Source organism: Epargyreus clarus, unplaced genomic scaffold (assembly GCF_041222505.1).
Source record: "Epargyreus clarus isolate Ecla_fem2 unplaced genomic scaffold, WU_Ecla_fem_2.2 ptg000010l, whole genome shotgun sequence".
In the NCBI taxonomy this organism is placed as follows: domain Eukaryota; kingdom Metazoa; phylum Arthropoda; class Insecta; order Lepidoptera; family Hesperiidae; genus Epargyreus; species Epargyreus clarus.
Genome location: NW_027332218.1, coordinates 2,864,596 through 2,880,443, shown reverse-complemented (window position 1 = coordinate 2,880,443; position 15,848 = coordinate 2,864,596). Strand labels below are relative to the sequence as shown.

The window sequence follows — 15,848 nt, the reverse complement described above, 5'->3', positions numbered from 1 at the left end:
AATAGTTTTTGTTTCTCTCTAGGCGTAGTTTGTGACCTCTGCCGCATAAACTATCTTTATCAGGTGATATATAATCTCTTTTCTGCAAAGTTTAACTACTGAATGTAAATTATATATACTTACTTGTTTTTCTGATACGTACTTATGTAATTGTTTCCTTTATTTTCTGGTCATTTAATACGCAGGACACATAAATTGTTCTTATAAAAACTTCCTTCAATACAATAATTTGATAATTTTTAATTTTTCTTATAATTATTGAGTCCTATTCGAAGAAACATGAATTTTGGTTTTATCGTCTGAAAACAGCTTAGAAATTTATCTACCTTTAATAAGAAAAATATACCTAACTTAAATTTGCTAATACCGCTACAGATAGACCAAAACAATTAGCAAGATTGCACAGTAGCGGTTAAAACGGCGCCTAGTGGTGTCGGAGGCCAAGATCCATTTCAGGTCGTTAAGCCAACCAGTGACTTACATTTAAGCCACTTCGACTTATATTGATTGTGTTATCGCGTCACTGCGAGTCACTAACACGAATCCAGTTAGTAGAAAGTCACTATAAATAGTACCAGACTATCCCCGGTACAGAAAGGAAACTATACATTTAATTTACAACTCGCCATGTCCCAATTGAACCGGAATCGGGCAGATTGGTGCTTTGAACTAGCCACATAAATCCAATTACGTCCTAAGGGCCTCCGTACAATAAGCCCTTCGGACGCGAAAGAAAGCGACGTGAAACCCTTGACTAAGTACTTTCTATGATTTTTCAATGAGTGTGAAGTCTACCGATTCATACTTTGCTAATGACACTGTGAGAATATCTTCGTACCCGTTAGCTAGCTCTTCCAGAAGCTAACATATTCTTACAATTTTCTGAAAATCGTGAGAAATCATAGGAATACAATAATTAGGAAACCTTAAAGGGCTGTGAAATCTACCAATCCGTAATTTGCCAAATATATCGAGAGAAGTGTCCACATGTACCTAATCTATCAAACCGCACTAATATGCTATGATCCAAACATTTATTCTGGTAGAAGACCAGAGATCAGCTGTGAAAGATATTATTTGACAATAAAGGTGAATCTCAAAAAAAAAACCTACGGGGGTTATTTATTACTCAAAATATAATTCTTATAGGCAAAACATAAAATTCAGGGGCAACCGTTAATTTTCCTACACCGCGAGTTTAACCCCAGATTTACCGACAGGTCGTAAAATACCCGTAATGTAAGTAGTCCCTAAGCTAGGAGACATAGGAAACGGTTGTCAAATGACACCGGCGACGCAATACCTTCCCGCCGATCGACCGATCACTAAATTCATTCACTCACTCATACATTCGCGAGCGACGCAGTAAATTAATGCTCATGCAACATTAATGACCGATTATTCAAATCTGTGTATAAACATTAAATTACAGAGCGGGTTTTAATTAATTAGCATCGGGTCTCATAGGCCCGAGAGTACTAGGGGTATAATTTTGTATAACGGCAAACACTCATTCAATTTCAAACGATGTGGACTAACCGACCGTGAGTTATGGGTTGAACTCATTGTTATGATTGACTTACTTGTTGGGTTCCATTAAGTCGATTGGGTCGAATGTCAGTCGTAAATAGTCAGTCTTTTTGTTAACATTGGATGTGATATAATACTCGCTGTACCCTGATTTTATTGGAGTAAGTTTTGGATTAGAAGTTAGTATTTAGCCTGTTATATTGGCCATACAACGTTACATAAGAGGCACGTACACACTGTACTGCATCCAAAACTTTGCTGACGGATAAACAAAGTAGACTTTCAAAATTAGGGATCTACTCGTATAGTAGATTTTAGTTGAATAATTACGAGTGTATTGAATTTTTGATCATTGGAGGATTCGTTTTTTTGCCAGTAAAATTGTAATTTCTAATAAGATGCCATGATTTATGCTAATTACAATAAGAACATAATTTACCTTTTATTTCACTTAGTAATGGTCAATTTTAACCAATTTTTGCAATTTGATATTTTTTGTCTATAAAACGGTAAAATTACTAAATTAGAAAAAATATTTAAGACTGATAATTATCTACTGAAGAGCGTTAAAGATACATATTTATCATAACCGTAGAGTCGTCAGTACATCATGACAAATACACTTAAACAATAAATATAAAAAAGTAAGTCAGCTTCCAGTAAGCAGCGGTAAGTCAGTGACTTACTAGACAAATGGCTTACGTGTTAATGCTAGCCATAAATTAACCGATGCCTCACCGTAAGCCAGATTGAGTAAACAAACCGACCAATAAATTTAACCCTACCATGTTATGATTGGGCACCGGATTTATGCTGTCTCACATTTGCATATGCGTGCGGGTGGCATATTATCATGTTATTGCATATTTATATAAATTGATGTATGTCTGTTTTGATAAGAGTGATGATTTGCTAGTTTTTCTCATAAAAATCCTGCTAATTTAAAGTGTTTTTTTTATATGGAGTAGCATACGAGCATGCAGTCCACCTGATGGTAAGTGGCTACTGCCGCCCGTGGACATCTGTAATCGACTCCAGATAGGATTAGATATTCGTACCGGAGATCCGCCACAGATGCGCCGCTACCCCTGAGGACTAAGTTGGAACGCCTCGGAAAAGTATCTCCCTTACCACACCCTTCAAATCAGAACACAGCAGCACTTTCTGCTTGATAACTGCTTTTATCAAGCAGAAATAGGTGTGGCGGTGTGGCGGTAGTGCTGCCGGAGTCGAACCACAAAGGTTGCTACCACATTCGAATGTTTCTCGGTTGGAAGCCTAACTTAAGTTAGTTAGCATTGTTACCCTGAAGGATGAGTTGCCTCTGATAAGCGTGCCTCCCTTACCACACCCTTTAAAGCGGAACACAGCAGAGCTTAACAATGCTATTACAGAATTAGGGGTGACGCTGGAGTCGATGTGGTGGAAAATCAATCTCTACCGGTCTTTCGGACAATAATGATGGTTACATACCTGAAACAAAAGAAAATTACAAATTAGTTGATATTATAAAATAAATGCAAATTATTATTTTTTAACACAATAATATACACCGTCGGCACGATTGCCAAGCATCAACAAGAAGAACAAGAGTACAAACAAGTACAACAAGAGTACAAATTCAAACGTGTGGATAGTGCGTTCGACTTGGTTCGTGTAGGCTTGCAAGCGCTTGTAGCCGATACTATTATTAAAACGCTCAGAAGGAATTCCAGAAATACAATATATTCTTCCATAATCATCAATATTTACATTAATACATCTTTATCCACTATTATTTTATCATATCTCCATTATAAAAGACATTGCAAAATCAGCTGACATTTCATAACTCAAAGCAAGACTCCACATTCTAAAAAAATTAATAGAAAAGTATTTAATAAGTGACGTAAAGTATTAACAACCAGCAATATAAATGGATCAATGCGATGTGCCTGTAACATTCGGCCATCCGACAAAGTAACGAGTCCCCTCGTTATTCAATACATCAAACTTCTGACTGCTGGTCAGCGTTATTTGATTGTGCATCTCGAAGTATACCTATCTGAGATCGCAGTGCAATACTTTCGACCATTCAGCATCTCAACCGCTGTTTTTTTTTTTTTTTTGTAGAAGAATATTAATGGTAATCTCCGCTTGACTCAGTACTCGTAAGATTGTGAAATATTATTATTCCTGTTTAATAGATTCTTCCAAAACAAATGTTCGTTTATTTTTCTCTTCAGCCCGTCGCCATCCACTGCTGGATGTCAGCTTTTCCATTGGTCTTACACAAGTCCCGATCTCGCACTGTTCTCATCCAATCTCTTCAAGCCAATCGTACGATGTCGTCCGTCCATCTGCATGGTTGTGTGTCCACTTTTCTGTGGCTCGGTAGACGGCTTAAGATGCCCAGCCTATCTGCATTTTAGTACAGGAACGCTGTTCCCTACATTGCCTACCTTTGTCATCTTTCGGAAAGTAACATTGGGGTTAGAAGTAGTTCATTCTCTGAAACTAAAACTTATTGAAAGACCAAGGCAAATAATTAAAAAAAATATGTTACCACAAATAGGTGATTCCCTCTGAGATTATTTTTGTTGTAGCTATCAACCAGTACAAAAAAATGGTTCTTCATATAAAATTTCGCAAAATCAATATATTTCAAAGTCTGTCCAGTACGATTAATGTTTTCTAAATTTTTCGGATGATTGTTTCTCATCACTCGATGCAGCTTACATTCACTTAGAAATTGCTCTATCTTAATGACTTTGACCTACATGACTTTCCGTAATATAGAAGTATTCAGCTATTAATTTTTCATCTTTACTATTTCCATCGATATTTTTTAATAAATCTATTTTCCAGCGAATTGTTCTCGGCTGTTCGTTCTTTTAATGTCCTCAAAACACTCACTAAGGTACCCATCGATGTTGCAAGAATTGTCCATCTATTTTTGAAAATCGGCATTAACTGTTAATATCCTTGCTTAATACTGATTACTTTAATCCAAAGGTTAAAGCTTCTTTGTCAATTTATTCATACATTATTATTCTCTAGAGTGCGTGAAGCCATAATTAGTGTTGTTCAGAACGGTCCTTCATGGCATATGTAATTATTACACCTAACTTATACTCTGATAGGTCCTGAAAAAAATAAAATCTCCCAGTTTAGTTCATATCCAAAGAATAGTTCCATATCCAAAGAAGTCTTAAATCCTATAAATCTATTTTTAAAGTTCTTAAATGCCGCTTCTTCTCTTGCTCATATAAACAATTTCGAGCCCCAACAATTTTTTTAAAGTATTTTGTTGATTCTTCGTTGGTGACTTATCTTGAATTTACTTTATTTTCGATGAAGATACAAGCCTTCAGCATCTTTACATTCAATCCAAATCTTAGCCGTTGGTATTGTTTTTGATTTTCCACAGTATTAGAATAAGCATTAGCAATCACATTTAATTTATATGACACATATTCCTTTCCAGCAAATTATCTTATTGGATCGGTTCGCTCGTATCTTACTAACAATTTCCGTAAGACGCATTCGCTCGATTCCTCCCCGTTCCCAACGTCAGTCAGCTTTATAACGCCGTCTGGAATACACACTTTCACGAAGTATCTACTGTGTGTTAACTTATTGGCGTCTCTGACTCGTTAAAATATACAGTTGACATGAACCTCTGAGGTTTTGCCGGTCCAGCATGAACTCCAAAAATATATATATAGCCAAACATAAAACCACCTCCTTCAAAAATCGATTAAAATTAAACAATTCTATTTGTGTTCATCATTCTGCAGTTTCATTATCAACCTTTACTTAATCGTATGTTTGCTTCATTTTTATTATAATAGGTATAGAATGTCTACTTGACGTCACAACAGCCTCTATCGATGTTGAGTATGATGTACCTCTATCAATGGATTGACTCTTCGAAGGAAACAGATCCGTGGAAACCCCCATCTTTCTTCCCTATCTTAAGGGGTAAAGTTCATTTCTAATATTCCACTAGAATCATTATTTCCGCCTTGAACATAAAATCTATGTCTTCAACTTTTTTTTAAACTTGTGTCCTGGCTCCTTATATCCATCAACGCCTTCTTGAAATACCTCGAAAACTGTTCTCTTAATTATTTCATCATTAGCACTGATTTTCACATTAAGTCTTCTTATGTTTCAGATAAAATATAATTTAGCTGGAATTAATTTTTATTATTGCAAGTAAGTTCCGATTTGCTCAGGGAATTTCAATGGGTTTTACGTGCATGTCAGTAATTTTGTCTTAAGCACATTATTTATAGAAAATATTTACAATAACTTTCTATGGTCTATTCATAATGAGACTGTGATGCGTATGATTCAATTATTGATAATTTTGTTCATAAATCACAATCGCAATCTTTATCATAGAACTGTAACATAAATACTATTCCTTTCGTTCCCCAAACAGACTGATGTCGGTATCAAATCTTATTTTTTTTTTCAATTAATCCGTTGTTAATTCGTATTAGTTGTGTCATAAAAACACTTGCTTCTAAAAATAAATATTCCATAAGCCTATGATGAATATTTTGTACAGTTAAATATATCTAAAACCCTACTATATGTTAATTAGCCCAATATCCGTAGACTTTGTAATATGGCCTGGGGTTTGATTCGTCTATTTAGTCTTGGAATAAGTTAACTAATATCGCATGATATTTGTGTCAAGGTATATAGGTAATTTGTGTCAATTAATTTAACGTGTTAACTGTTTACATCACTTATTTTATACTCGTATAAATATGGTCTTCCAATTATTTAAAGTTAAATCACTATTTCAATATTTATGAATAAAGAGGATCATACAATTACATTTTTGTCTGAACTTAAATTTCATTTCAATTTCACATCAATAAAATGAAAACATATACATAAACATACGTATTTTATTATGCTATGAAATTATATATCGTTACCACTATTCTATCCCTGTGGCTTTGTAATAAGATATCTACTTTTAATTACTCAGTTAAGAGATAACTAAATTTGTCACATAACACTCATGCATGGAACATGCTCTCTCATGGACCAAGCTCATGTGATATGTAGACAGTATAGATATCCTTACACTGTTACTTCTCATTATTCAATATCATAAATTTCATTAAAATAATTGCATGAATATATACGTATGTTATATACACGTATCGTATATATCATTATAATAATTATTTGTACTCATCTTATAAAAGTAAAATGTAATTATATGCTCCATTCAAATAAAACATTACTACCTCATCATTCATATAACATTTAGTACAATATGTTATTTGAAATAATAAAAACATATAAACTATCTATTGTCTTTAAATGTTAATTATCACTTAAAAGAGAAAACAGGATCAGGAAAGGTTTAATTACACATACTATAATTCTGTACGTTATACCATTTCGAGCAAGTGAAGTACCAAGTATGGGGTATTCTTTGTTATAAAGTACACTTTGAATTCAGTATCAACTCCAAACTTAGGTTATATTTTGATTTTCCTGATTTACTATTGTGATCACGTTGACAAAATTGTAACTTAAAATGTTTTCACTACTTACATATTTTATATCATATAAATCTACATATTTCATATTTCATATATCTAATCTATTATATATTACTTCGTTAGTCTAATTGTCCTTTAGTCTATTTTTGATAACGTGCTGCTGTGTTTATCTCTTCTCTATATTCTCTTATCTATCTTCTTATTTCTTATCTATCTTATCTATCTCTTTATCTTCTTATTTTCACGTTCATAAAACTCTTCAGAAACATTATTTTGTGCGGAATAGGAAACCATAATCTCTTAAGGACTTTTGCAAAATCTTCCAAAAATAATCAGTAGAAAAAGAGTAGGTATTTTGATTTATAAAGCACTGTACTTTTAGTATCACTTCTGTAAGGAGCGAATACTTTTCGTTTCAGGTGATTATTCAAGTGCAGTAACGTAGACACGAGTTGTTCATTTTGCTTTAACAGATTTTCTTTAACAAAAGCAATCTTGATTAGGATTTTCGTTATTATTCGACCTTAAATTATAATAATGAGTAGTCTGTCGATTTCCCTCTTCTTTTATTATCACGTAAATACGTTGGGACTTAACACATTTCCCGTAATTAATGGCTTGCGATCTTTTCTAAAGAGACTTCGGCCGCGATGCTGATCATAACAAGTTCTCGGACTATGTGTGGAAATACTTCGGCTGCAGTGCTGATCATAACAAGCTCTCGGACTATATCTGGTACTTCGGTTGCAGTGCTCGGCTGCGTTGCTGGTCATAACAAGCTCTCGGACTACATCTGGAAATACTTCGGCTTCGTTGTTCATCATCGCTGGCTTTTTTAACTTCTGCAGTTGGCTACGAAGACCATCTAAAGTGCATTTATGGATAACTTCACTTTGTTTGTCTTCCTTTATCTGAAACTTACACATGAATCCTATGTAATTGTTCGTTTAATTAATTTTACATTATTTATCGTTTATGGGGTTTATTTCAAAGAAGTTAAATATATAAGGCTGTAGATAGGGCCTTATCAGTATTTTCATAAAAACGATCATCCTGGTTCATACTGACACCATTTCGAATTGGTGGTAATAAGTCAAGGATGATATTTTATTTCGCCATGACCACTATTTCTAAACCTCATTACATACGACGCACTTTTACAACATTGATATTATTGCGCTCAGACAAAGACAAAAAAAATATCCAAATAAGTTTAGTAGTAATAACCCTAAGAATAAGCCATGCCATAGGAATGTCAGGTTGTTAGAACATTTGGTCTGATTTTGTTATGGTGTTTTAAATACAATTTCAATTAATTTATGAAACTATTCAATAATGCACACCGCACCAGCTGGCTTGTATAACGATGTGAGTATCTTCAATTTAAAATTCATTGTAATATGAGACTGGTATGCATTTATATCATCAAAATAGAATTTCACACAGCATTTTAAGTACAAGACGTATGAATTTACTTAATATACGTTTGAATACGAATTAAAAATTAAAATTTGTAAGATTAATCGCGAGAACTAAAAGTAAAGTCAAGTTCAAATATCTATTCACAATATTTAATTCAAAACAGACATAATGTGCCGAATAGAAGAAGCAATATTGATATAAAACAAATAAAATTTTACAATATTATTTCTAAATACATTGGACCGACGAAAAAAAGGCTTTTGTTATATTCCCCTTATCAGTTGCTAAGCAACGATTGTTGGTAAACATACTTCCAATTTCGCTGTCTTTAAATGTTTATTTACATGTGAAATGTGAAATTTGCGAAATTATGACGCCTCGATTTTTATGAAAAATGCAAAAATACATCACGTAATTCAAAACAAAATAAAAATCAGTTGAAGCGAAAAAACGATTAAACTTGTATCGAACATTTTAAAACAGAATATTCACCATCTTAACATATTCATATATTTCAACATTCTTTCAGTATTAATTTACTTCATAAATTCATTCGACTATAATTTCAATTATCGTGTATTCTACATTATTTCTTTAAATCGTTTACAAAAAATAGCAAAAATAACATGACCTTTGAGCATCCATCATCCGTGGGCGTTGCAAAAACAGTATATTTTTGCAGTAATCCCACTTCTGAGCTATTAAAACGCTCAGAAGGAATTCCAGAAATACAATATATTCTTCCATAATCATCAATATTTACATTAATACATCTTTATCCACTATTATTTTATCATATCTCCATTATAAAAGACATTGCAAAATCAGCTGACATTTCATAACTCAAAGCAAGACTCCACATTCTAAAAAAATTAATAGAAAAGTATTTAATAAGTGACGTAAAGTATTAACAACCAGCAATATAAATGGATCAATGCGATGTGCCTGTAACACTATGAAGTCTAATTTTTTTATCAAATCAAAGGAAATTTGCCCCAAGACTCGTCCACACGCTTGTGTTTTTGTAGAGGTTTGGCGTTTGTGACAAGTGCCGGTGCACGAGCACGGGTCTCCTCTCAGAAAGGGAAGGATTAGGCCATAGTCCACCGCGCTGGCCAAGTGCGTGTTGGTAGACTTCACATACCTTTAAGAACCTTTTTAATGATCTCTCAAGTATGCAGGTTTGCTTCCTGTTTTCCTTCGCCGTTAAAGCAAGTGAGAATTAATTTCTAATAAACACATAACTTCGAAAAATCCGAGGTTCCTGGGATTCGTACCTCGGGCTCCTCGATTGAGAGGCCAAGTTTCAACCGCTAGGTTTTCACTGCTACGTGATACTACAGTAGATTTAAACGAGCATACTGTTACAGCTATTAACGGAATTTTCTTTTTAACTGCAGATTCGAAGAGGATATTGGCTGTCAATTATCACTAATTTCATTTCGGAAAATTTAAATAAACTGGCCGCAATTAGCTAACGAGTTAGTGTAACACATAGTAACGGTGAAGGAAAACATCGTGAGGAAACCTGCATACCTGAGGGATAAAAATCTTAAAGGTATGTGAAGTCTACCAATACGCACTTGGCCAGCGCGGTGGACTATGGCCTAATCCTTCTCATTCTGAGAGGAGACCTGTGCCCAGCAGTGGGACAGTAATGGGTTGATGATGATAGTAATGAAATAGACTCCGGCATTTTCTGTACTTCATCAGTCAATTAGATCTTATGGAAATGTTAACCAGCTAGATCTGTTTTAATGTTTTATTTTTAGATAAGACATTTTTGAGGCCTCTATTATGTAACGTAAATTTCTTTTTTTTTATTGAAAATAAATTTATAATTAGTCTAACCATTAATAAAATTAATCCAAGTATTGTTTACAGATCAAAAAAATAAGCGACGCATATACAGAACAAATCAAAATGAGTACTTTCAAAAACCTAATTTTAAAATTACAGCAATTTCTATGTATTACACATATTAGCAGTCTATTTTTTATTCATCTATGGTAGTTCTTCGCTTGTCAAACGTCGGCGGGTTGCGGTGTCTTTGAACCGTTTATTGACATACAAGTATACGTAATGCCTGTTTAAAAACAGTAGGGTTTCGGATTTGCATTCATTTTCGTTACAAGGTTTGAGGTTGTCTTAATTGGTTGGTACAGTTGACATATATTATGTATAACTCGATTCAATAAAGGTTTTAATCGAAAATTTCATTTTGAATATAGGAGTAGCAGATGAGCATGCAGTCTTCCTGATATTAACCCCAGATAAGCTTAGATTCTTACCTGAGGTTGACCAGCGGCCAAAGATGCGCCGCTACTCCTTAGGACTATGTTAGAACCCATCGGATAAGTAGATTTTACCATAGCCTCCTAAAAATTGGCGGTGGTACCTCCAGAAGCGCACCACAAAGGGTTTTTATATACCGTCTTAGGTGTTATGCCCGCATGTCTGTCTAACCGTGTGCGTAAATTAAATTATTTTTTCAAATAATTAAATGAATTTTTCAAATAGGCCTTCAGGGCCAAATCCGAAACTATAAGGTTTCGCGAAAAATTCTGAAAGGAGTTACAAGGCCGATTTTGATAAAAAAACTAAAACTGCATCATTTGTTTGTTTAAATATCTTTTTCCTTAGCCGGGAATCGAACGAGCCATCCATTTACATGCCATGAAAATAATCTAGAATTCGGTGTGTGGGGAGATGGGGATGGTGGTGTGGACCGAAACCGTACGCAAACACAAACCCTCGTTAAATGAAAAGAGCTTAGAGGAGACCTTTGCAGTGGAAAAGAAATTATTAGAACATATTTATTTATAATATCATTCTTGTAATAAGCGCACTAAACAAAATCTTGTACGCTAAGCGATAATCTAGCGAAACAAGTCCGAGCAAACGCGAATCGTGTCGCTGACAGCCTATTGATAAGCTTAATGTATTGATCGTAGAAACGGCAAGAAGGCAAAGGCGCAAAAGTAACAAATTCGCATTTTTGTTTATTACTTTATTTTTCTCGGCATTGTTTTAGGAAATTTCTTGAAGGTGATAGTAAACCCATTTCTACCTAATACTCGCAGTGTTAAGCGCTGCTGTCTTCTGGTTTAAATAATGTGGTAAGTCACGCCTTGTATAATGAGTCGTTCCCATGTAGTTATCAGGCAAAGCAACTGATCCCTGAAGAATAAATTACTATGTGTCAATTTCTTTTCATCAGTATTAGAAATGCAAAGAAAAAACATGGTTAAGTCAAACTTTAACGCAATTTATCCTGCAGTAACTATAACTATATATTTTAACCACATAACCAATGTTGGTTTTTACAAATTTTAGTTCTAAGAAACCATAACCACAAATAACTAGTTAACGGTTATTTAACCAGTTATAAAATAAACAGTTTAGGCGACGCTCGGTCACCCGGAAACACTTAAGTCACTATACCTTTAAGCACAGTATCTCAATTAAACACGTCATTAGCCAGCGACGTGTAACCGTACGTAGTTTTAATTACTTTAGTTATGTAACGCATCGTGCTATCACCGATTAATATTCGTCAACGCTCATTAACAACTTGTGCAACGGAGATATGGAAATTTATACTTACATCATTTTGACATTAGTCGGGTGATACCTGAACATCATACTTGTAATATGTGTAGTAATGTGTACAGTATTTAAATAATTTCTTTGTTTATTTCCAATAAAGAAGTAGTAGGTGAGGAGACATAGAATATAATGTGGTCATTACAGGTTATAGACATCTGAAATTAGATAAAATTCAAATTCCTGTCTGAGGAAGGCGTTGATGCATTTCTTTTGCTACCCCTGAAGATATAGTTGAAACAACTCATACTAGTGTGTCTCGCAACATGTTTTGGAGGCACCACCGTCACATAATGTCTTAATATTCGATTCACTTAATATTGGATTCACACTGCATTCCACCTAAGGCCTCAGGGGCGACACATACGAGGCTGATTTCCGGTAGGACTTCAATCTATTGGTTACAGATGTAAATGAGCAGTGACTGCTTACCATCAGTGCTTATTTGCTACTTCATACTCATACGAACGTGTACACATACGAACACACACGCACACACACACACGCACACACACACACACACCCACATCCAAACGCATACACACACAAATGTTAAACTCTGTGCAAAATGTGCATAAGCTATATACTTAGAAGTAAATTAGTGTAGTGGCGATCGGGGAATGAACTGTCCATTTCCCAAACAACATCTGAGGGAGAGGGAGAGTCTAGCACAAGCTGAGACTCCTCCTTTGCTCATAACAAAATATTACTGTGTAAATTAGATTTAAGTTTGTTACCATTTTCATTGTATCTTGTGTGGCAATAAATCATTATTATTATTCTTAAAAATGGACTCTATGACATTTCTATTACATAAAACAGATAGCGGCTTATACAGTGGCTTATTACAGCAATATTTACGCGATTCCACCCTCTTTATTGCCCCATAAATAACTCGCATGCTCAATTATGCCATAAGTCTTCTATAGAAGATTGATAGTTCTGTTTGTTTGTTTAGAAGATGGGATGGTAATAAATTTTGTTACGAAAGTTGCAGAAAATGTAGTCCATAATCTTAAGTGGTTACTGTAGCCCATAGAATCCTAATTCACTGTCTCTGTAGTTTCGGAACCAGAAGGGCTACGGTATCCCCTGCCTGTCGTAAGAGGCGACTAAAAGGGGGCTTACAGGGTTGCGGGCGGCAAGAGTGGGAGCTCGAACAGCCCGGCCAGCGGCCCCGGGAAGGACTGCGGTATGTGTGGTCGCATACCGTCGTACGCACCCGACGGTGCGGCGAGCGCCAAGCTCACTGGACGGGACCCGACGGGGCAACGCGCTAAGAGAACTCCGGTTGCGTTCCTTTGGAAGATCCCGGAGCCCTCTATGCAGCGCCGAGGACGGCCACCGGTAGGGGTTTTAGTGCGGTAAGAATCCCTCATAACTCTGCGTCGCTCCCACGGCACCGGGTACCTTTTGAAAGTTTCCCTCTCGTAAACAAAAAAGGATCCTTATATGAATAAGGATCCTTTTTTTATGGCTTCGAAGCCATAGATGGTGTCTAAAGACGCCAGCAACTAAATTCAAGGAACACAGGAGTTCTACCTGAGATCGATCACAGATACCTACTCCTGCTTCTAGGGATTGAGTTATTATGGCAAAGATACGGTAAATTAGCAATAGTCTTATATTCACTCATTTTACCATTGAACTATTTCACAGTGAAGTTATTAGTACAATGTGATTGAAATATGATGTCAGTGAAACTGTTAACTTGGTCACGCTTATAACCTGCGAACCTACGCTATATAAACCCTTATCTTTGAGATATATAATGTATATGTTTTACAAGAATTATTTAAACTTAAGGTGGTAGAACCCTCAGTGGCAGTAGCCACTGACATCAGGTGGACTGCATGCTCGTCTGCTACTCCAATATTATAAAAAAAAAATATGTTAACCAACTACAATCTAGAGGTACACTTTCCTGCCGTTTAAATGTTGTGGCACCACCGTCCCACCCTTTTTGCTTAATAACAGCAGTGTTAAGCACTGCTGTGCTAGTTTGAAGGGTGTGGTAAAGGAGACATACTTATCCGAGGCGTTCCAACTTAGTCCTCGGAAATAGCAACGCATCTGTGGCTGACATCAGATAGTAATCTTATCTTATTGGGATTGATTACAGATGTCCAAAGGCAATTACCATCAGATGGACTACATGCGTTCGCTACTTCTATATTAAAAAGGATGAATACAGTAAAGCTAACCCTAGCATCTTAGTCAGGCGTATAGAATCTGGCTAAGCTGGCACTGTCCCGTATCTTATAAATAAATTACGCTGTCCGCTCTTTTTGTTCGCGGGACGGAGGGAATGTCGACGCCGATTTACTAATTCATTTCGGCAACACGACCCGATGCGTTTATACCTTACGACACGATGCGAACGACACCTTCGTAATGACGAATGAATTTCGAAATTCGGATTGTTGTTCAATTTTTATCAAATCGTACAAATTTACCTTACGACACGACGCGAACGACGCATATGTATTAATTTATTCCGAAAAGGACAATCGGTGTCCAATTTCGATCAAATCTTGCAAGAAAAAAATGTTTTCAATGCCATACTTATCAGAGGAATTGTTAACAGTGTAAATTTTCCTTTGAATTTTGAGTAAATGTGTTTGCACTTGCGCAATGTTTTTATTTCGTATTTTAAATTAAATAATGTTTGTCCTTAAGAACTAATTTACAAAACGTCGCAATAGATCCTAACATTAAATCAATCATTGAATTGATTGAATTTGGCAATTTCTATTAGACTGGAATTATTAAATTTCGATCTTTAATAGCAAAAGCATTGAATAGATTGATAATTGATAATAGGCGATGGAAGTTCAGGCAAAAATGTAAAAAACACGCATCTATTTTAAAACACGTGATGACAAAGCCTTTATTATCATAACTATTAAACCAATCATCAACAAACGCGTCAATGCCATTAATATAAGTTGATAAACAAAGCAGATACTAATCTGCCCACTTTCTAACACAAACACATAATGGCACAGAACGCACGCCTGTCGGACTCTGCGATTTGTACTGTACAAGACAGTATAAACGTTAAACTGCAGATAACGTGTCATGAGTTGGAGCTCACTTACGTAAATATCATACAAGGCTCAACCTGCGACGTTACCCTGTTTATGAGTGATACATAATAATAATAATATAATAATAACACACTTATTTCAGACGTTGGTACATCCATAATATATGTCGTTAGTGTGTTAGTAACAATTGTACTTATTATATATATAAAAATAACTATTTTATTTAATGGAGTTGAGAAACGAGCATGTTGTCTAACGAATGGACAATGTATATAAAAGGGGTTTGAAATTCCAGGCCATGCCGCAGCGTATGCGAGAAAAGACAAAAATCTATTTATTCCGAATACCTTCTCCTTCTCTTAGGATAGGGTGAGAAGTAAATTATAAGATTAGCCGATCTTTTTTATCCGACCTCGATTGCGCCACTGCTTTTACCCCCTTTAAAAAATCTATGGCTCTTATCATGGACGTGGTTAAACACATGGGAATACCATATAGGAATGAAGTCTACCTGATTCTGTGTATTTATGTAATTCTCACGTGTGTGTACAGGTCGCAGTGTATCATTGAGTCTACGAGTGTAGAAAATTTCCTCTTACACATTAAGAAATTTATTAGACCGAGTTTGAAGGTGGTAGAACCCTTTGTGGTTCGACTCCGGCGGCACCCTCGCCACACCTATTTCTACCTAATAACAGCAGTGTTAGGCGCTGCTTTGTTCCGG

General features: G+C 35.4%; 1 protein-coding gene across 4 annotated transcripts in view; it reads right to left on the bottom strand.

The window, feature by feature from the left end:
- Positions 1-15,848, bottom strand: part of MICU3 (Mitochondrial calcium uptake 3) — a 118,114-nt gene that overhangs the window by 72,108 nt on the left and 30,158 nt on the right. The window lies entirely within an intron of this gene.